Below are 22,036 nucleotides of genomic sequence, written 5' to 3'. Positions count from 1 at the left end.
GGAGGGTATAGCTCAATGGTAGAGTGCATGCTTACCATGCATGAGGTCCTGGGTTCAATCCCCAGTACCTCCATTAAAAATAAATAAGTAAACCTAATTACCTCTCCCCAAAGAAAAAATTTTAAAAAGAAATTAAAGAATATTTTTTTTTAATTTTAAACATAAATGATCAAAATACACCAATCAAAAGACGGAGATTGGAAGAGTGGATTAAAAACATGACCCAACTGTATACTGTCTCCAAGCAAGTCACTTTAAATATGACAGTATAAACAGAGGAAAGTAAAAGGATGGAAGGAGATATATAATGCAAACATTAATCAAAGGGAAAGAGGAGTGACTATATTAACATCAGATAAAGTAGACTTCAAAGCAAAGAAAATTACCAGACCCAGAGGGGGATGTTATATAATGATAAAAGGGTCAATCTACAAGGAAGACATAGCAATCCTAAATGTGTATGCACCAAACAACTGAGCTCCAAAATATGTGAAGCAAAAACTGATAGAACTGAGAAAAGAAACAGACAAATCCACAGGTATCATCGGAGATTTCAGTACTCCTCCCTTAACAATTGTTAGCATAACTAGACATAAAATCATCAAGGATATAGAAGAATTCAATATCATTGACCAGCAATATAATCAACATTTATAAAAACACTCCACTTAACAACAGCAGGATACACATCCTTTTCAACTACCCACAAAACATATACCAAGATAGACCTGGGCCATAAAATAAACCTCAACAAATGTGTAGGAAGTTAAATTATACAGTGTGTATTTTCTGAGCACAATGGAATCAAATTAGAAATCAATAACAAAAAGATAAGAACATTTCCAAACACTTGGAAATTAAACAACACATTTCCAAATAATCCATGGGTCAAAGAAGAAGTCTGAAGGAAATTTTTTAAAATATTGAAATGAAAGAAAATGAAAATACAACATATCAAAATTTGTGGGACATAAGTAAAGCAATTTTAACACTAAATGGATGTGTTAGAAATGAGAAAAAGTCTCAAATCAATAATCCAAGCCCCCATCTCAAGAACCTAGAAATCGAAAAGCAAAATAAACCCAAAGTAAGTAGAAAGAAGGAAATAATAATGGTATAAGCAGAAATCAATGAAATTGAAAACAAAGAAAAATCAGTGAACCAAGAAGTAAATTCTCTGAAAAGACCAATAAAATTGGTAGTACCCTAGCAAGACTGACAGAGAAAGAGAGAGAGAGAGAGAAGACACAAATCACCAATATCAGGAATGAAATGGGACGTACTGATACGGACACTGCAGATGTCAAAAGGATAACAAATGAATACTACAAACAACTCTGCACACCTACATTTGACAAGTGAATCAGCTCCTTGAAAAACAAAAACTACCACCATTCACCCAATATGAAATAGATCATTTGAATAGCCCTACAGCCCTACAACTATTAAGGAAGTTGAATTTTTCACTTAAGAACTCCCCAAAAAGAAATCTACAGGACCATACAGTTTCACTGGAGACGTCTACCAAACATTTAACGGAGAATTAACGCCAATTCTACACAATCTCTTCCAAAACACAGAAGAGGAGGGAACATTTCCCCTAAGATCTGGAACAAGGCAAGGATGTCTGCTCTCACCACTTTACTCAGCATAGTGCTGGAAGCTCCATCCAGTGCAATAATGCATAGGAAATAAAAGGCATACAGATTAGAAAATATTAAAATATGAAAAAACTTTCCCTATTTGTGGATGACATGATTATCTGCCTAGACTATCACAAGGAATCTATAAAAATAATAGTAATTTTTAAAAACTCATAGAACAAATAAGTGAATTTAGAAAGGTCACGGGAGTCAAGACAAGAATGTAAAAATCCATTGTTTCATATAGACTAGCATTGAATACACAGACATCTTAATTAAAAATACAATACCACTTATATCCACACATAAAAAGCAAATGGGTGTAAATCTATCAAAACATGTATAGGACTTGCATGCTGAAAACTACACATTGCTGATTAAGAAAATCAAAGAAGATCTAAATAAACAGACATATCATGGTTATGGATTATAAGACTCAAATTAGTAAAGATGTCAATTTTCCCCAAATTTTATATGGGCTTAACACAACTCCTGTCAAAATCCCAGTAAGATTTTTTGTAGATATGGACAAGATTATTCTAAAATTTTTATAGAAAGGCAAAGGAACTTGAATAGCTAAAACCATTTTGAAATAAAGTAATAAAGTAGAAGGAATCAAGCTCTCCTATTCCAGGACTTAATGTGCAGCTACAGTTATTAAGACTGTGTGGTATTTGTGGAGAGACAGACACATAGTTCAATGGACAGAATAGAGAGCCTAGATGTGGCCCACACAAATATGCCCAACTGGTTTTTGACAAACGGGCAAAAGCATTTCAACAGAGGAAATACGGCCTTTTCAGTAAATGATGCTGGAGCAATTCGATATCCACAAACCAACAAACAAAAAAAGAACTTTGACCTGAATCTCACACCTTACATAAAATGTAACTCAAAATGGATTATGGACTGACATGTAAAACACAAAACTAAAAACTTTTAGAAAAAAATGGGAGAAAATTTTTAGGATCCAGTGCTAGGCAGAGAATTCTCAGACTTGACACCAGAAGCACCATCCAAAATAGGAAAAATGATAAATTTCCAAGGACTAAGACGTGAGTGGGAGAGAGAAAGAAGTGTGTGGCTATAAAAGGGCAACATGAGGGATTCTCGTGGTGAAGGCAATGTTCTTTATCTCAGCTATCAATTTCAATACCCTCTTGTGAAACTGCTATAATTTTATAAGATAACATCATTGGAGGAAACTGGGTAAAGGGTACCTGGGATCTCTCTGTATTATTTCTTATAACTGCATGTGAATCTATAATTATCTGAAAATAAAAAATTTTAATTTAAAAGTTCCATTCATTAGTTATCATTTGTGTTCTTTTAATTTTAATATATCATTGTAAAATGTTTTAGGAAAAAACATTTTCAGTAACATACATGAAAAATAATGTCAAATTTTCCCTTTTTAACATTTACTTCCATGTATAACTTGGATGAACATACACTCAAATGTCATTTTGATGACATCATTCCCCTGTTTAACAAATCTTTCTGTGGATTTCCAAAGCCTAAAGCATAAAAACTCCTTAGCTTGGCATTCAAGGCCATCCCTGTTCCAGACCCTTGTCCACCAATCCAGACTCATCCTTCACTCCTGCTCACTGACACATACTCTCTCTCCAATTCTTGATTACTTGAAGTTTTTTAATGTGCCTTGCTGCCTCATGCCTCTTTGCCTCTTCACCCTGCCCCCAAACACCTTCATAGCTTTCAAGACTCCACTCAACCCACCTCTTCTAGGATTTCTTGCCTGTTCCTCCCCTTAAGAGCCCATACCAGAGAGAATCCCCCATCCCTCTGCAGTGGCACCGTAACCTGTACATCTCTCTTGGTACCTGACACTCAGCTGCTGATGTGTCTTTCCCACCTTGCTCTGTGACCACCTTGAGGATGGGGATGTGTAGTGTCTACCTTTGCAGTTCCTGTGCTTCAGAGTGCCGAGCGCGCAGCAGGTGGTCAAAATGTCTGTGGAAAGGCTGACTAGCCAGCTCGCATGACTCCTGCATTCTGTTGGTTTCCTTGTTCTCCCCTTTTCTCATCCTTCTCCCTCCAAATAATTCATTCCTTACTGCCCTGAAGTCCTTTCGACTTTGTTCACAGGATAGTCAGCTGCGTGCATCCTTGCCTAAGAGTTCCTCAAGGACAGGCAGTGTGCATTTTTCAGACACAGCTTAGACACATCAAAAAGCTCAAAGTTTTTTTTTTGTTTGTTTTTGGTTTTTTTGAGGAGGTACTGGGGATTGAACCCAGGACCTTGTGCATGCTAAGCACACACTCTACCACTTGAGCTAAACCCTCCCCCAAAAAGCTCAAAGTTGATTGATAAACAAGCTCTTCAACTGACTGACTGAACAAATGAATGAATGATTTTGAAATACCTTATAAATTACACAACTTAGCTTATTTTTTTACTCCACTCTAGGATCTTTTAGAAAGAGAGAGAGAAGACAGAAAAATACACAAAAACTATGTAACTCACAAGGAAGAGCCCTATGTAGCTGCAGCACAGATGGGAAGGAATGGCTACGTGGTTGGAATCATGAACATCACTGCACAGTTTTTAATTTTGGGGTTGGGTCCTTTGAATTGCTCTTTGAGACTGATGGAAGGAGGGAGGGCGGGAAATCATCACATCATTCCCACCTGTCTAGAGAAGAATCTCAGTGTGAGTCCTATTTCTTGAATATAGGGAAAAAAGAGATACAAAGACATGTCAGATCATCAAATGGCACATTTCAGTTTCATGCACAGTCCCACCCTTAAGGAATTTACAATCTACTTTCCACTGTAATCATACCAAACATTTGCCTTTGAAGTAGATTGATGTAATGAGGAAATAATGTACGGGAAAGAGTGTGGGCTGTAGCTTCCAACGAGCCTTGTCCAGGCCTGGCTTGACCGTTTGCTAGTTATAGGAGCCTGCCACCTAATCTGTTTCCTTGGCAGTAAAATGCTCTGTCAGACCACCTACACATGGGACAGGTGTGAGAATTAAATAAGATAATATATGTAAATTGTGGAGCATATTGCCTGGCACACAGTAGGCCAATAAATTGCAACTGACTGTCCCTTTCCCCATCAAAGGCACCAATCTCTGGATTATGAACTTCAAAACACCTTCAGGTGAAAAATTTTTCTCATTTAAACTATATTAGAAGCCAAAGTTATAATACCAGGAGAATACCTAAGAAAAGCATGAGCTGTGTTAAAAATGTTATGTGAGAAACCCTGCAGGGCTCTCAGTAAATACTTGTTGACTGACAAATGTATTGTCAGATCATAAAATCACAAAGATGGAAAGAGATAACAGCATAAAAAGGTAATTTGGAACCAGCACAGGATAATGATTATACTTCAATAAGTATTTTATTTTTATAAGCAACAGTAAAGGAAACTGGAAATCATTTGGAAAAAAAAAATCAGGTTTTCTTTTACAGCCATAAGTTTATATGAACACCTGAGGCACAGTATCCAAAGTGCTGGCATCTCGCTGGCAAAATCGCTAAATTGGAAGCAGAAGTGTTCCAGGTATTGAGGGGAGTCTGTATTCGTGACATCTGTGGCCACCTCCTCCCACGTGACCCAGGGAACAGGAGACCCAGACGTCCCACACACCCGTGACTGAAGAAGCACCCATTCAAACCTGTCCTGGGGCGTCATGGTTCACGTAACAAGAGTTTATTGAGCTTTGCTGTGTTCCAGGTACCATGCTGGGCTAAGGGACACCAAGAGAGGAAGATCGTGATCCCTGTCCTCAGGAGGAGAGGTACACACGTAAATGATTGCGAGTAGAGACTGACTGGCTATACAAGTACACATGGAGGCACAAAGAAAGGAGTGGTCCATTTAACCTGAAGGATTACAGAAGTATTTCTCAGAGGTGGTAACAATCGAGCTAGACCTTAAAAGATAAGACACTCTACATGGCAACAGAGGGTAAAGGCGGTCCAGGCAGGGGAACCCCTGGGACAAAGGCCCAAAGTCTAAACAAAGAGGTGAACTCAGGAAGCTGTGAACAGTTCCATGAGAACCAGGGCATTTTTTAAGTCATACATAATGTATGTAAAACAGTATTTTACATACATTGTACATACATTTCTTCCTACTCTTGTGAAATTGGCAGCAAATAATTATTCCCATTTTGTTGATGCATGTACCATGAATTTACACTCCGTATTCCATGAACTCATCAGTTGACCTAATTTTTTTAAATTTATTTTATTGTCTTTTTTTAAATGAAGGTACTGGGGATTGAACTCAGGACCTCGTGCATGCTAAGCATGCACTCTACCACTGAGCTATTACCATCCCCTCAACCTAATATTTTTTAATTAAACACTTGGAGTTATTGGTTATAGGTTATTAAATGGCCCTCAGTCATCTATGCCTTGCTCCTCAGAGGGTCTTGAATTTATAGGAGATAAGCTACTCACAGCAATGAAGGTCCTGGGAGGGATGGGAAGGCAGAGAGACTGAAGGATGGAGGGACACAAATTCCCAGTGTGGGCATCTCAATGGTGCAACAAAACAACCCAACATCCTGGAAAAGTAAACATTTTAGAATTGTCAGAAATGTGCTAGAACTGTGAGTAGTACATGAATCAGCTGTGTACACTGTGAAACCTAATACTTGGGTTCTTTATTTCACAATATAAGAATTTCAAAAATTTCCATCAAGGAAAAAAAAAAAAAAGAAAAGAAAGACAAGACATGCCAATTTGTGGAGAGACCCACAGTATCCTAGGGTTTTTTGCCACTACAGATCATCCTACTTATGCTACAGAAGTAGGCAGTATGTCCACAGCAGGCATCACTACATGATCTCAGTATTTTTTCCCACTGAACCTGAGCTAAGGAGATAAGGGGAGGTCAAAGGATAGTGCTAAAGCATCCCCGGTGCTGGTAAAAATAATGCTTTTAGGAACCATTGCAATGGCTCTATGGTTGCATTAAAATAACCACTTCAAAATATCACTACCCAATTTTATGTTCCAGGTCTGCCACGAAAGGGTTATGTAACCTTTTCAAAGGTCACATGATTTCTTTAGGCTTCTAATTCCTCTCCTGTAAAATGAAGACCTGGACCAGATAACCTTCAAAGTCCCATTCGGACAGTTCACAATTCTGACTTTCCTTTCTACCCCATCTGGTTATCCCAACCCGCTATCTGTACTAACAACCACTTGCCCTGGGCAGCTGCGGAAGTCTAACCCCTAGTCCCCGACAGGCATACAGGTGGAACCTTGACCCAAGTAGCACAGCTCAGCTGAAGTGCCCCGTGGGCCCCTCTGATCAGTGTCTCTGCCCCCCACCTCGGGCAAACGTGCACTAGAAGTCAGCCAGCAAGAAAACGATTGCTGCCCTTAAGGTGGTAACTTAAAAATCAATATTTGCCTTGCCCTCTGTGGTTTCATTTCCTGCCAGGAAATGGAGCTCGGCGCTGCACATGGGGCCTGAGATGACAAACACTTCGGAGATAGGTTCTGCATCTAGCATGGTTTCCTTCGCTCTTTGTGAGATATCGCTAAACACTACAGAACTTTTTTCTTTTGTGGGGTCAGGCAGAAAGCTTGCTTTGAATGAACTTTACCTTGGATTTCCTACTTCTGGATGAAGTTAGGTGGAACCCACCCCCCGCCAAACCAAAGTGCTTTCTACAAGGAACCCTTAGGGTAGGTAGGAAAAGAGGAGGCACCCAAGGGTCCCAGCAGCCAGTAGGCAACAGGTGTTAGAAATGCAGCTGCACTGGGCACCCTGCCAGGAGGACCACGGAGTTCCCCTGGGTAGAGCCCACCCCCAGCTCAGCAGCACTGGCTCACAGCCTGCTACTGGGGCAGTAAACTCCATCTGCATTATTTCTAAGGTTATATAAGGCAGGGTTTCAAAGGATGAATTATAAAGCCAAAGACCTGGGTTCAAGTTCCATCCCTGACCCTTACCACCTCTTGTGACTTAAGCTCTCTTAGCTTCAGCTTCCTCACCCATAAAATGATGCTACCAGTAGAATCTAATCATGAGGGTCATTGTGAGCATTAAATAAGACAGTGAATGAAAAGTAATGAGCTGTAATCACTAGCACTAGTGCTTTGCTGAGCTGTACTCGAACCAGAGACCAAAGGAAAAATTAGTACCACTGAACCTGTCTTTGTTTAAAATCTTGATATATTGTTCACCATGAATTCTTTGCATTTTTTAATTTAAAAATGCATTAAAGCATTACTTATCGTGATTACTCACTTAAGAACTCAGTAAATGTTGGTTGCTGTTGTTTTACCATCATCAGGCAATGACTGTATGACAAAAATTAGCACTTAATTATCTAATTTCTTGTATTAGCCAATGCTGTAGGTGCTTATGCCCTGTTTTCTCACCTAATTTGTATACTTCTTAAGGGCAGAAATTATGATCTATGTCTTTTATCACTAAAACGGCTGAGTAATAAGAGATTCAAGTAAGCGCATGTCCAGTGACTGCTTTTAGCCTAACATAGACAATTTCCAGTCCACTGTCCTCTAATTGTTTCATGTGTTTGAAGGTTTTGTTTCTTGATCCTTGAGGGCATGTCTGGCACAAAGATGGGCGACAGAATCAAAGAACTGGCAGGGACCTTTGAGTTCATCTAATCCCATCTGCTCACTTTACAAAGAAATCATCTGATGCCCAAAGAGCCTGAATGATGTGGCCAGACCTCTCAGTGACAGTGCTGGGATGAGAACTCAGATCTCCTGGACTCTTTCCACTCCAGTACTCTGTTAATTTTCTTTTATCTCTCCATGTCCATCAGTATCAAGCACAGAATTCTGCATGTAAGAAAAACTCAATAAACGATGTAGATGGCTGACTTCTGGAACTTGAGTAATCTTTGCTTACAGCGGGAGTAAGGAGTCACTGTCCAGAAACGTGTATGTTATTTATCAACTGTCCACATCTCGTGGCTCAGTGTGGCAAGGTGGTTATGAGAACGTTGGATTTGGAGTTAGATAGCTCTGTGTCAAGTCCTGACTTCTTTACTTCCTAGCTATGTGACCTTGGATGAAATTAAGCTTCTTAATTGAATTTTCCTCATCCAAACTGTGAACATAATACTAGTACTTATCACATGGAATTGTGAAAAATTACACAAAACAAAAACATGTCAAGAGTATGGCAGACTGCCTAACGCATAGTAAAAGCTCAACAATATTAGCTATTATCACTATTATGATATTAGGATATTATGATACTATTATGAAAGTAAGGCCCTCAGCGGTAGGTGGGCTACAAGGGCATAGAGATGGAATTATATGCATGGTTGTGTAATATGCCCACATTTTAATGTAATAGTGGATAAAGACTGGGAATGGGGAGCTAAATTATCAATCCAGCGCCTATGATTATGCTATATCTATTCCATGAAGCCTCGTGAATAACTCTGACCGCCAGTGTATTCTGGGGGATCTCAGTTCCATATAACCATGACAGGGACCCCACACGTACACACACACCAGCTGCCTAGCTCCTGAAACTTTACAGATTTCCAAAAGCAACAGGAGCCCTGGCCAGTAGACTATAAAAAGGGACCTGTCATAGAGTCAAGAATGCCTAACTATAATCCCATTTTTAGTTCCATTTCGAGACAAAACAAACTATATTAGCAAGGATGCCCAATCGATCAGCAGAAGGCCAGACACACATAATAAGACACTCCATGACTTGGAATGGTGCCAGCACAAGCCTGCCACCATGAACAACACATGGAGTAACCCAGGGAAACCAGTCCCACAACTGAGTTCACACGATACTGCACCTACTTTCATTCTCTTTTGCCCTCTGCACAAAGCAGGACTCTGAAACCAAATTTCTATGACTTCACAGGAAGACGTGAGGTGGAAGTCTGTGTGAAAAGTATCCTAGTTTTTAATACTCAGAACTTGGGTGAAAGAAACAGCCTTGGCTATCCCAAATTTCCAATCAAAGACCCTAATATTTTGCATTTTTTCAGCATCTTTATACCCAAATCCACAAACCCCCTCTGCATGTCTGATATTAGCATCTCAGAGAAGCAGCTAAGAGTTTGTTGAAGCCATAGAACTTTAAAGAGCAGTTAATATTCAAAGCACTTTTGAATTTTGAAAGATGAGAGGAAATACAAATAAAATTGTTTTTCATCCTGGGTCACATCCTCTGCTGGCAACCTGAAAGTTCTCTTAAAATTCAAGGTTTCCCAAAAGCAATGTGGTATCCTAAATTTAATCCTAAAATAGGAAAAAAAAAAAAAAAAGGACATTAGTGGATGAAATGGTGAAATCTGAAAAGTCCACAGTTCAATTATTAGTATAATACCAATGCTAACTTCCGAAAGCACCATGGTGACATTAGATGTCAACACCAGGGGAAACTGAGTGAAAGATACATAAGATCTCTGTATTTATCTTTTTAACTTTTCTATAAATCTAAAATAATTCCAGAGTTTATTCAAAAATTTATTTTTAAAAATCTTAAAATTATTCTGGAGCTTATTCAAAAAAAAAAAAGTAAGTCAAGACTTCTTTGCCAAAGAAACTTTGTTTGGTGGATGAGAAGGGTGGGGATTATTTTTCTCTCTCTTCAGTGAAAATTATATTAAAAGGACAAAAATCTCTAGTCTTTCACTAGACGGTGAAACCAAAAGACGGTGGCCAACTCCTTTCCTCCTCAAGATAACATGTTGGGAGGGTAAGGAGAACTGGGATGTGGGCTCTGCAGTCTGGAAAATGGAGACAATGATCTCTCTCTCAGAAGCATCTCTGTGGGGAATCAAGGACACAGTGGAGCCAGCGCACTCGGCATGTGTCAAGGGCTGGGTAGATGGCATGTTCCTTTGCTCCTACTCAGGACATTCCCACCAGCAGCTCCCAGCAGCCCCTCAGGAAACCTTACAGGTGGTCCCTCTGGGCAGAAGGATGGCTCCTCTATCTTGGCAGGCAGAGCTCCCCATTTTCTTGGCCTCAGAGGATCTGCTGGATGGCTTAGCACCTGGACAGTGAGCTATGGCCTCTCAGCCCCACTTCCAGAAGCAGCTGGTATTCTCCAGAGCTCCTGTCAAGCTGTCTGTGCAGGGAGGAGGTGGGGGCGGGGGGGCAGCTCTGTCCTTGCATCACTTTTTTTAAAGAACAGCCCAACCATCACTCTGTGGGGATCGAGAGACCACTTACTTAACTGATTTACTTTTCAGTAGGAGTGAGAAGGGGACAAATGAGTTATGAGCTGAGGCTGGGGGCCCAGCCTTTGCCCCACAGACTGGCACTGTATAACACCGCAAGGGGGGTCATTTCTAGAGCAAATTTTGCTCCCCTTGGCTTGGCCCAACTTTTAGAATGTCCACCCTGACTCACTGTCTTTTGCTTCAAGGAAACTCTCAAATTAACTAGACCTTGTCATTGTGTGACGATGGAGAACCCATACGTTCTCCCTGGGGTTGTCTGGTCTTGCAGATAGAGGCTATTTGGTGAAAGTCCCAAGTTCTTATGTCCTCGCTCCATGGGTTTTTAATTTTCTTGAGTAATCTCTGTTCCAAATCTTCTGCCTTATTAATCTTGGAAACTACCCAAATGTCCCAGAAACTGAAAATGTTTTAGTATGTATTGTCTCCCTGACAGCCTCAACTACCTAAGGTGGCCACGCGCTCTGCCAGCCCATGGGCTTTCTTTAGAAGTGACCAGGGTACCCGTCAGGTATGTGGGTACCATCAAGGACATCTCACATTTTTTTGTTCAGTTAGCACCTGAATCCCCTTCCTATGTTCAGGGAGTCCCTCTCTCTGGGAGGCAGAGCTGGTCTCCCTCTAGGGAGCTGGAAATAGATATTTAGATTAGATAGATATTCGCTTACTAGCCTCCCTTGCAGTGGGAGGGCTGGCCATGAACTAGACTCCACCAATCAAAAACACCTAGTCCAGACTTGGATTTGGAAACTAGTCATACAAGAAAGCAGGAGTCACACAGAATTCATCCTGGCAACGGGAACAGCTCCACCCAGCTTACAGACACAGCAGTGGCGGCAGACTGACGGCAGTTTCCAGCCCTGACTGTCAGTGTGCGTGGAGGCAAGCTGCGGTGTCTGTGTTCAGCAGAAGCTGCACTGGGTCTTCATCAGACCAGCTCTCCAGCACCATTTGGATATTTGCCCTGGCTGTAGAGCCCTGGAGCCTGGTCCTTTGACCTTCCTGGAAATTCTATGAGCCTGAGCCCACTTCACAGGTCAGCCACCAGCATGCTGTTCTTTAAAAATGACAGAGATGCCTGCCCCTAGAGAGCTTGACAGGAGCTCTGGAGAATACCAGCTGCTTCTAGAAGTGGGGCTGAGAGGCCACAGCTCACTGTCCAGGTGCTAAGCCATCCAGCAGGTCCTCTGAGGCCAAGAAAACAGGGAGCCTGCCTGCCAAGATAGAGGAGCCATCCTTCTGCCCAGAGGGACCACCTGTAAGGTTTCCCTGAGGGGCTGCTGGGAGCTGATGGTGGGAATGTCCTGAGAAGGAGAGAAGGAACATGCCATCTACCCAGCCCTTGACACATGCCGAGTGCGCTGGCTCCATGGTGTCCTTGATTCCCCATGGAGATGCTTGAGCGAGAGATCATTGTCTCCATTTTCCAGACCTCTGCAAAGTAGAAAACAATCCATTAGCAGATATCTTGAATTTTCCAAAGGTGCTTCATACCCATCATTATACTTGAGTTCTGAATATATCATTACCCCTATTTTAGAGATGAGGACACCAAGGGTCTGAAAGGCTGAGTCTTGCTCAAGGTCACAAATCAAGGAGGAAAAACCCAGGTTTCCTACCTCTTAGCCCAGTGTCTTTTCCTCTGCCTCTAACTCTCCTATAAACAGATCATAACAAAGAGGAGGCCGTCTCTGAAAGGGAAGCATATTCCCCGCAGATCATCTAAAAACCAAGATACCCACACCCTAAATTTTGGACAGTAGTTGTCGGCTAAGAGAGGAGAGGCTCAGAAAAGAAGACAGATCACCAAATCCTCTGGCCCTGAACAGGCTTCAGTTTGAGTCCCCAACACGGAGAGAATTCCCTTGGCCAGTGACCAACCCAGAGTCCTTCCCATTCCTTCCCGGGACTTAGACTCATAACAACAGCAACAGCAGGAAAAGGGCTTCATGAACATAAAAATAAACAAACTTTCTATTTTTAGCAGGGCTGCAGCTGTGAGAGCTTCATTATTTGCTTTTTAGCTGCAGCACTCTGAGGGAGGAGAGGCAAGGCTGGAGGGAGTAGGGGACGGGGACAACTAGGGACAGTCGCCCTGGGAGCCAAATTTTCCGTTGCTGAACCGAATTACACACAGGCCACAGAAACCCACGTCCAGCCTGGAAGTCTGAGGAGTCTGTAGGTCTGGAAAAACTGGAGAGAGTCAACCAGGAAGCCAGCCTGGGACCGGGCTCTTTTCTGGCCATATATAGAAGTAAATCATCTTTTGCGCACATGGTTTTTAGAGCGACCAAAGACTGTGTTGTCCACTGACTCCATCGGAGGAGTGGAAGGTAATCTTGTAGGTAGAGACCTTTTCCCTCATCACTTAGGTTCTAGTTGGAACCTGTGTGAACGTGGCAGGAACTCAGAAGCAGGCTTTTCTTGGTTTAAACCCGGCCGGGGTCCAGCATTCTCAGTGAGCCTGCAGCGTTTTCTCCCATCCCTGCCCTCGCTGACAGCAGGCAATATCAGGAACTGGAGAAAGGACAACTCTAACGCTGCAGGGAGGGAAGAACTGAAGCTGCGGTCCCTCCTTTCTGTTTGCCTGGAACGGGACTAGACGTTGTGAGAAGGGAGCTCCCAGGCCACCACTGAAGAGGAGCAGAAAGGTCCTTTCTTTTTTTTTTTTTTTTTAACATTTTTTATTGATTTATAATCATTTTATCAATGTCACAGCGCCTAATCTGATTGCACAAGTACCTCTTGAGCTGTGCTAATACCGTCAGCCGTTTAATAACCTTCTCCCATGTCATCTTTAATTAATTACGTTCTTTTCCCCTCTTGTGGCCCTTTTCATGTATAGTCCCAACTATATTTTCAGTCCTTTGTCAGGAGACAGAATTGCAGACCCCAAAGCGGTACTGAGGAAGGAAAGAAAGAAAGACAATGCTTCAGGCACTTACAAGGCAGTAAGTGCACGGCCAGGGCACCGTGCTCTGTCGCGCTGGGAGAAAGCCTCTGCAGCATCCCGGATGTGGCCTTCTGGCCGACGGTCCTCATTTACCGGCAGATGTTTAGCAAGCACCGCACTGTACCGTCCCTGTCCACACACAGCTTGCAGTCCAGTGTGGGGAACAAATACACAAGCAATGTCATTACGGCAGGGCAGGCTCTAAGACAGGTAAGCACAGAGTCCCGTGGGAACACAGAGGACTGGCTTCTACCTCAGTCTTGGAGCGTCAAGCTCTTTTCAGAGGAGACAGTGGCTGAGCTGGCACCCAGGCAGGTAGAGACTGGTAGGGGGGAGGGTTTCTCCTCAAACACTCCCCATGTAAAAGTAGCTCTCAAATAATACCATGACAAGAGGACATAGCAGGGCTGAAATATATAAGAACTTAACCTCAGCACTCAAAGATAGTCAGTTTCTACCTCCCAATAACATTTATCTGGTTATCCAACAACATTACTAAGCAAACAAACTGTTCTTGAATTATAAGACAGTATCATAATCTATCCGAGTGTGAACTTTGACAGGTAACAATGTGAGGTCTGGCAGAGATCACACAGGCTACTGAATCCTCTCACCAGGTGCAGGAATCCCTTCTACAGTGTCCCTGCCAGGTGGTCACCCAGCCTCTGCTTGGATGACTCCAGTAATGCGGAGCTCTCCACAGATCAAGGCAACTAGCTACTTAGTTTTAAAGGCCAGAACTGGTATAGTGCCCTCTACCAGGCTGGAGTTAAGTCTACCAGTCTTTTCACAGTCCTATAAACTCTACAAAAGGCCATCAGATAAACTTTCTTTGAGAGTGGTCAGTTCATTTTTCAAAATCTGCCGTGATTCCAACTACTAACATACAAATTCTAATCTCCTTCTAAAAGACTAAAATAGCCCATATCAAAATGTGAAATTAGTTATCTTTGGTCACCAGGTTTATGGATGATACTTTGTTTTTATCCTTCATATTTTTGAGTCTTTCTCTAGTTTTTTGCTCTAGAGAGCGAGTGTGAGATTAAGAAAGGATAATCAAATAAGTAATGTCCTTTACAAAAAAGTTCTACCATGTTTATCCCTTCATGTTGTACCCAACTTAGAAACCTTTCACTCTCTTTCCTCATCTTCAAAATCTTCTGCACCTCCTACACTGTGACCAACCTACCTCTATCAGAAAGGTTTCCTCAAGTACTCTGGTCCTGACTGCCTTTAAATCCAAGTTATGAAATTGAGTGCTTCATTCATTATAAACAGTATTCTACTATCTGTTAATCATTTCATGGATCAGTTGCACATTAAATTGTAAATTCTTTAAGGGCCATATCATAGTGACTACCTGGCACGCTGCAGAGGTTACTGGAGCTTCTCCATGAATATTTGCTAGTGGTAGATGGATGGAAGAAATTCCACTGGGGTATACTGATTAGCTCAGTTGGTTAGAGCACAGTTCTAATGGTTAGAGCACAACTCTAATTTAAAGTTTTGTATGTCATCTGATCCTATGTTTCTCAAACTAGGGTGCCCACAACTACAGAGGTAAATGGAAAAGTATGTTAAGTGTATATGAAGCTGTAATATATTAAATAATGTCTTCCTAAAGCAAAAATGTCCTGCTTTTTAGGAATACTCTGGTGGAAAAGTGTGAGAAGCACCAGGTGATTCCAAGTGCTGGAATCTCCTCCAAGGCTGACATCCAGATACTGCTTGAGATCACCTTTGCTTCTGGATACTTTCAGACACCAGTAGGTCTATATCCCACCACGAGACGTTCCTGGAATGTATTGTTCATCCTGCATACAATAACATAGAGACCACTGGCTTAAGAGCCAGAACACCTTAGTTGTGGTCCAATTATGCAACCACTATGGGCAACCAGCCTCTTCAAGCCCCAGCCTCTCAACTACTCTGCCCTTCTAACAAACGTTGGGTTAAATTAAATAATACACTTGAAATGTCTTTGTAAACTGAGATTTATGTGCAAGCTCCAGGTGTTATTACTGTTGTCCTTGTCACCCCCAAATCAGCTAATTTGAGTGCATCCCACGGGCACAGAGGCTGCTTCCCAAACCTGTCCAGTTGACTAAGCTCCACTGCTAGGGAGCTCTGAATTCAGAAAGTTCTAGGTGGAAACCTGACTCTAGCGTAAGCTCCACCAGACTGGAGTCTCATCCATTTTTATGTATCTCATGTTTTCATGGTACCTGGAATATATATGTGCTGAATGAATGTGTTTCTAACTATTTATTGGAATCTCTGCCTTCTACCATTTACCTGATCTTTGAAAAATTTTTTAAACTTTCCAAATCTCAGTCTCCTCATCTATTAGATAGATATAATAGTATCTCGTGGTGTTAGAAATTTAAAGGTAATATGCAAAAGCCGCCTGGCACATAGAAAGCAATCAGTCAATGGCAGTTAAAACAAAGGGAGAGGGTGAGTGTACTTGTGCAACTTAGTAAATGAAGGCTAGCTCATTATTTTATGGTTTTGTCAGCCCTTCCTTTTACCTGTCATGAAAGAGGCAGCCTAGGGAAAGGAAGTTTGCAGCAACATTGATGTTCTGAGTCACTGAACTAGTTAAGGAAGCAAATTTCAAAGGCACATTACTTTGTGGGCCCTCAGGGCAAAGGGAATAAACAATTCCGGCCTTCACAACAACTTCTTCCAGAATGAACATGCCAGGCAGGGTGGGCTGGGGTTTTCCAGATGTCTCTCTGACCAAGTGACAAGCAATGTTCTACCTCGTCTGAGGAAATGCTATATAAAACCCGCACAATGGGCTCACTCAAGAAATCAATCCATAAACCAAGAGCAGAAGACAAGGGGAGCCACAAAGAGGCGAGAAGAGAATTCTGTGGGGCTCTCTTGACCCACCCCGAGACCCCCGCCAGAAAATGGAACTCCGTGTCCCTTTGTTTACATGTGCGCTAAGCCAGGACAGCGCTGGAAAAAAACTGCTTTCAAGACACAACGATGCGGGGGTGGGGAGTGGGGGGTTAGTGCTGTGTGACAGAAACAGAAAATGAAAACTGAGCCCCTTCATGCTCCAGAGGTATAAACAAAGGGCCTTCCAAGCCAGCACCAACCTCTCACCAGCCCCGCTGCTGGGAGCGGGGCTCCGTCTCTAGAACTTACTTACAGGAGCACTAGAGAGAGCACAGAGCACTTGGAGCAGACGGACACGGGTTTGGGGGGAGACATGGGGCTTACCAGAGGAGGCACTTCAGAGTTTCCTAAGCTTCCCCCAAGGCCAAGATTTGGAGCTCCAGTCATAAAAGTAACATTTTCCCTGGCATGCCTGATGTAGCACTGAAGACATGCTGGATGGGGCATGAAAAAGAGCTCCCGGGAAAAGTGTACTGTCACTGCTCTTTTTAGAGGAGCTTTTGCAATTAGAGTAATTTATGTCAGAATTAGACAGTTTAGGGAACAGAAATCTAATTGCAAGAGATAAATATAATAACTGGTATGAAACGGGCTCACAAAAATCTGTTTAGAAATCCAAAGCCAAAATGAAAAAGCAATGCATTTGAAAAAGGCAGTAAGGGGTGGGCAAGTGTGAGAAGTGGGCAGAGGTGGGGCAGGGAGGAAGCACTTTCTTAGAATGGCTGTAATTTAGCTGGAAAACTCGCTGGTTTGGGGGTAACCTGCTAAAACTGAACATGCATGAGACTAAAAATAAAAGACAGTATCGGCTGAAAATACTTGGCTAAGGTAAAAAGAACAAGGTTTTGCTACCTTCATGAGGCCAAGGCCACAGAGACAGTAGAATTAGGGAGATAGGCTTGGTGATGCCCATTGGCTCAAATCCAGGCCAGGACTCTTGTCTACAAAGACCACATGTACACACACGCCTGCTGGGCGCCCTGAACTTCCGACCACATGAAGTGTATCTCAGCTTCCTGCAGTGCTCCTTTATGGCTCTGCCATCCACGTGTCTGTCCAAACCCTTCTGGAATCCATTTATGGTGCCAGCTTGCGCCACCTCCGGGAGAGAATCCATCCCATAAATTCATTACCTGCCGCACGGTGTAGTATTTCCGCTGACTTGTCCTGAATTTGCCTCCCTCGTGGTTCCAAGGCGCTGCTACGTTTCAAGATCCAGTGAACAAGCCTGTACTCATCTTATCCGCACCACTTATAGGCTGAGCATCTCCTTCTAACAGTCTGCACCCTGTCAACAGCCCTTCTGCCTTCCAGGAGGCTCCTAAAGCACCCAGGCTGCCACTAAGGGACTTTCTGTAGCCCGTGTACACTTCTAGACCCTCTCCCAAGTGTCGCAGGCAAGAATATACCACAGTTTAAGGCGACGGTAAGATAATGTTCTCAATTTAATATTTTCCATCCCTGAAGAATATGCCCACTTGGGGACAGCACTGTCCTGGGTGCCAACACATTATATTCGACACAGCTTCTAGACTTAGGGAGTTTGCAAACTGATGGAAAAGTGTCTGCAGGCAGCACAAGGTGGACAGATGCTGGCCAAGAGTGTGGGTCAACTTGTCTGAAATGGGGCATTTTCAAGAAAGAAAAGCAAGTGTGGTTAGTCCTGGCCTTCATAACAGGCTATGGTTCTATATTAAATACCCCCTTGATTCTCACAGCACCCTGAGAGGGAAGTAACACATTTGCCCCCAACATATTGATGTGAAACCAAAGCTTAGCAGGTGCTAGAGTGAGCAGGGTGTAGTCACTCAAATCTCCAGTCTCAGTTCACAGATCTGCTTATTTTGGCTATTTTTTTTAATTAGATGTTAATGCTCTGTTTCACTCCATTTAGAGCCCACTAACCTCCTGACCACTCCTAAGTGTCTTTACCAAAAACATGAAAAATAATGAGGATAAAGCACCGCAGGTGCCTAGGGCCATCCATGATGTCATCAGCATTGGGATTTCACTGCCAAGAGAATAAAATAGTAGGTGGGAGCACTAACCTGCTTTCTCATAAGGGATGCATCATCCACCCAGAGTGAGAATGCCCTGGCTGGACGCCCACTCCTTTACTTCTGCCATCATTGCTTCTTCCTATTAATGCCAGTCCCTCAACAGACTCTGCAGCCTTGGTAAGCCCGGGTGAGCAGATCCGCCATCTTGCCTCCTGCTTTCTCTGCCGCTGAAGCTACTGGCCTTCCCCATTTACTAAGACATCACAGAGATACTGCCTTGTGGACAGGCCTCCAGTTTTCTTTCCGCCATTGATAGCCACGTCTGTTAAGCCCTAAGCTCAAGTCAACTACCTCAATTTCTCTTGTTTAGTTTCATCTTGTTCTCTCTTAAAAGCAACCCTAAAACTTGTCGCTGAGGCCACAGCCTATCTGTGATGCTGCTCTAGATTTCCATGAAAGCCTCTTCTGTAACCTCCCCTCAACAGGCCTCATGTCAGGCCTGAAAGTTATCCCCGCTCACGTGTGGAATTCCTTCACAGAAGGTGAATTCCTCCTCTACTTGACGATCCAGTAGATGGACTGAGGGGCCAGGCTTCACCATTAGTTATGTGACTTTGAGGAAGCTACTCTGAACCTCAGTTTCCTCATCTGTAAAACAAGGATGATACTACATCTCCTAACTGCGTTGTGAACGGCTAAATGGTAAGTTATGCGCAAAGCCCTGGCACAGTGCCGAGTGTCCTCAGCAAGGAAGGACATCTCTGTTCCCCAATCTTCATGTCAGCATTCAAGGCCTCCCTCTGCCGCTGACCCAAACCCACCCCTTCCTCAGGGCTCTGTTAGACTCTGGCTTTAAGCTCCAAGAGTGTGAGAGGAACCAACCCTACACGGGTAGACAGGTGTAGGGCCAAAGTGGGACTACAGATTGAAGACTTTGCAGCTCAGTAAGCGCATGTGCTGAGTGAAGCCCCTCAGCCTAGACACTTCCAAGCAGTCCCTCCAGCCCGATCTTCCAACCTCTGCTGGCCCTACCTGGCCACCTGTTAGCCCACCTGCTTCTGGGACCCACCTTTCCCCTCTTCTTGTTCAAATTCAGACTGATTTCCCTCCACCTGGGTTTCTGGGAAGAGGGTCTCATCTAACTTCCATTAGAGCCATTAGAGGAAAACTATTTTTTCTCTTTCCTTAATCATCCCTGGCATTTCTGACTAGAGGGCTGGGTTTTCTCTTTGGTCTTTCAACTTAGTCATTTAGTTTCTCCTGCACTAACAGAAACAGATCTCTTGTTCCTCAGTTGAAACAGCTGGCTGCACCAGTCATTTGAATGCCCACACGCAGAGGCCAAAGGACACTGGCACTCAAGCACGGTAGGTGGAAGGAGGGCAAGACACAGCTCAGCACCTGGGCACTTGGCAAAAACAGTCAAGGGGGCAGCATCTCGAGTCCGTGTCATGGAAAGACCTCCAAGGAGCCCCTAGACATCCCAGGGCCAGGTTCTGTCATCACCCCCCTCTCCCTACACACACAGTAACCTTGGAGACAGTGAGCAAGCTCCCTGCCCTGGGTCATCAGAAACATTGTGTCTGAAGTCCTCCATCCCACGTGGCGTGGCGCAGCTCTTTCATTTCCTAGCTTTCCAGGTGCTGGAAACTTGACCCACGACCTGAGTAAAAAGTGGATGTAAGGCAACTGAGGATGAGAGGGGAAGCACCTCTGAGGACTTTATGAAGGCAGTTTCCCCTCCATCTCTGCTTCCGACAACTCCTGCTGGTGCACAGTGTTCCTTATCACCTCCAGTGAGCCCGGCAAAGGCTTTTCTGAGGTGTTGCGTGCACCCCTCGGTGCACACAGCGATGACCAGGGGAGCCCGTTTCCTTTGCTCAGATAAAGCACTGGAGCCTCCACCCAATATGCCCCATGGCCTCCCTCTCCAACACCTTCCACCTCCTTTCCAAGAAGGCTGCTCTATTAGGAAGGGCTGGGCTGTTTTCACTTAAACCGACTTTCCTCGGTTTAGGGCTCCCGTCCCTGGGAACTTCAGTGCGCCTGTGAAAGCGACTGGGGACTGGCGCCGCAGGCAGGAGAGCGAGAGGCTGCGCCCTGCAGGAGGCGTGCTCCGGGACGACGGGGCACCCACACGTAAGGGCGGGGTCGGGGAGGGGGTAACTGGCGGGAAGACCGCGAGGGTGGGAAGGTGCGTCTGGCTGGGCAGTGTGCGCCCAAGTCCAAGGGCACCCGGCCTCTGCGGGCCCCGGGGAGGAAAGTTTGGGCCGAGCCCAGGGAGCGGGAGAGGGAGTGAGTCTGATTCAGGAAGTCGAGCCTCTGACATCAGGGGCAGGACGGAGTTGGAGTGAAACCTCAAAAATGCGAGGCGTCAGCCAGCGAGAGGGCAGGGAACACAGAGGGCGCCTTTCTCGCAGCCGGCGGCAGGTACGCGCGGCGCGGGGCGGTCCCCGCTGACCCTGCACCCAGGCCTGGACCGCGCAGTACTTCCAGGGGCTTCCGACGAGACATCGGGACCTCGCCCCTGCGCCAGATCGCTGTCTCGCCGGCAGCACCCGGCGGACCCCTGGGCGACCGCGCCTGCAGGAAGCCCTCCGGTAGACTCAAAGGTGAGTCTCAAGACTTTTGTGGTTGTTGTGTGTGTGTGTTTTAAAAACTTGATTTTAATCTGCCTAAGTTTGCAAGGGGACTTCCCACTCACTTCTTTCCTTAGAAGGATGAGACCAGCCCCAGAGATAAGAGAGATTTAAGAATTGTTTCCAAATAGCCTCTTGCCCCTTCACAACTTCACTTCCAGCGTTTCCATTCTTTGTAGGGATTCTCAGCAGCCTGACATCTGCTTCTGTGCTGAGTCCACATGGGCTCCTGGCAGGTTTTGGGGTGGAGTTCCCTGCCTCTGGCTGACAACAGCTGCCGTAGGAGACGCTTGAAAGGGACAGAGGGCCGTTCTGTTTGCTACTGAAAAAGCCAAGGGTTGAGACCCTCCAAAAGCATCCTTGGCTCAGACGTTTCTGAATTATTCCAGGTGAAGCCAAATTGTCTAAGGGGCTAAGAAACTGGCCACAACAAAAACATGGCCTGGAGCCAGGGGTGGGATGGGAACCTGCCTACTATTCCCGGAGCCTTGGGGGAGATCAGCTGTGACACAGACTGCTTCCTAACTTCCCTGCCTCTCTAAGCGGTCCCACTCCCAGCCCCCACCCCACCCATGAAGGCAGAATGGAGGACACAATGAGACCTGTTTCCCTAGTATTTTGAAGAGCTTCACAGGAATACATTATGCAATAATAGAGTTAAATAAACTGTAGACATCAGCTAGTGGGAACAGCGTCCTGCC

At 44.2% G+C, this 22,036-nt stretch overlaps 1 protein-coding gene, 1 long non-coding RNA gene and 1 other non-coding gene across 3 annotated transcripts in view; all 3 read left to right on the top strand.

Moving 5' to 3' along the window:
* On the top strand, positions 1 to 73 carry TRNAG-ACC (transfer RNA glycine (anticodon ACC)). Its single transcript has one exon. It is a non-coding gene; the product is annotated as a tRNA-Gly (tRNA).
* Positions 74 to 18,644: 18,571 nt separating this feature from the next.
* On the top strand, positions 18,645 to 20,835 carry LOC135319002 (uncharacterized). Its single transcript, XR_010377557.1, has 4 exons — positions 18,645 to 18,873; positions 19,236 to 19,398; positions 19,991 to 20,063; positions 20,714 to 20,835. It is a non-coding gene; the product is annotated as an uncharacterized LOC135319002 (long non-coding RNA).
* A 219-nt stretch (positions 20,836 to 21,054) lies between these two features.
* Positions 21,055 to 22,036, top strand: part of KIAA0040 (KIAA0040 ortholog) — a 32,292-nt gene continuing 31,310 nt past the window's right edge. Inside the window, exon 1 of the mRNA XM_010992883.3 lies at positions 21,055 to 21,308. The gene's annotated coding sequence lies outside the window, so the exon portion shown is untranslated. The remainder of the gene's footprint in view (positions 21,309 to 22,036) is intronic.

Source organism: Camelus dromedarius, chromosome 23, assembly GCF_036321535.1.
Source record: "Camelus dromedarius isolate mCamDro1 chromosome 23, mCamDro1.pat, whole genome shotgun sequence".
Classification (NCBI taxonomy): domain Eukaryota; kingdom Metazoa; phylum Chordata; class Mammalia; order Artiodactyla; family Camelidae; genus Camelus; species Camelus dromedarius.
The sequence above is the reverse complement of the archived record's forward strand: the minus strand, read 5'-3'. Positions and strand labels throughout refer to the sequence as shown.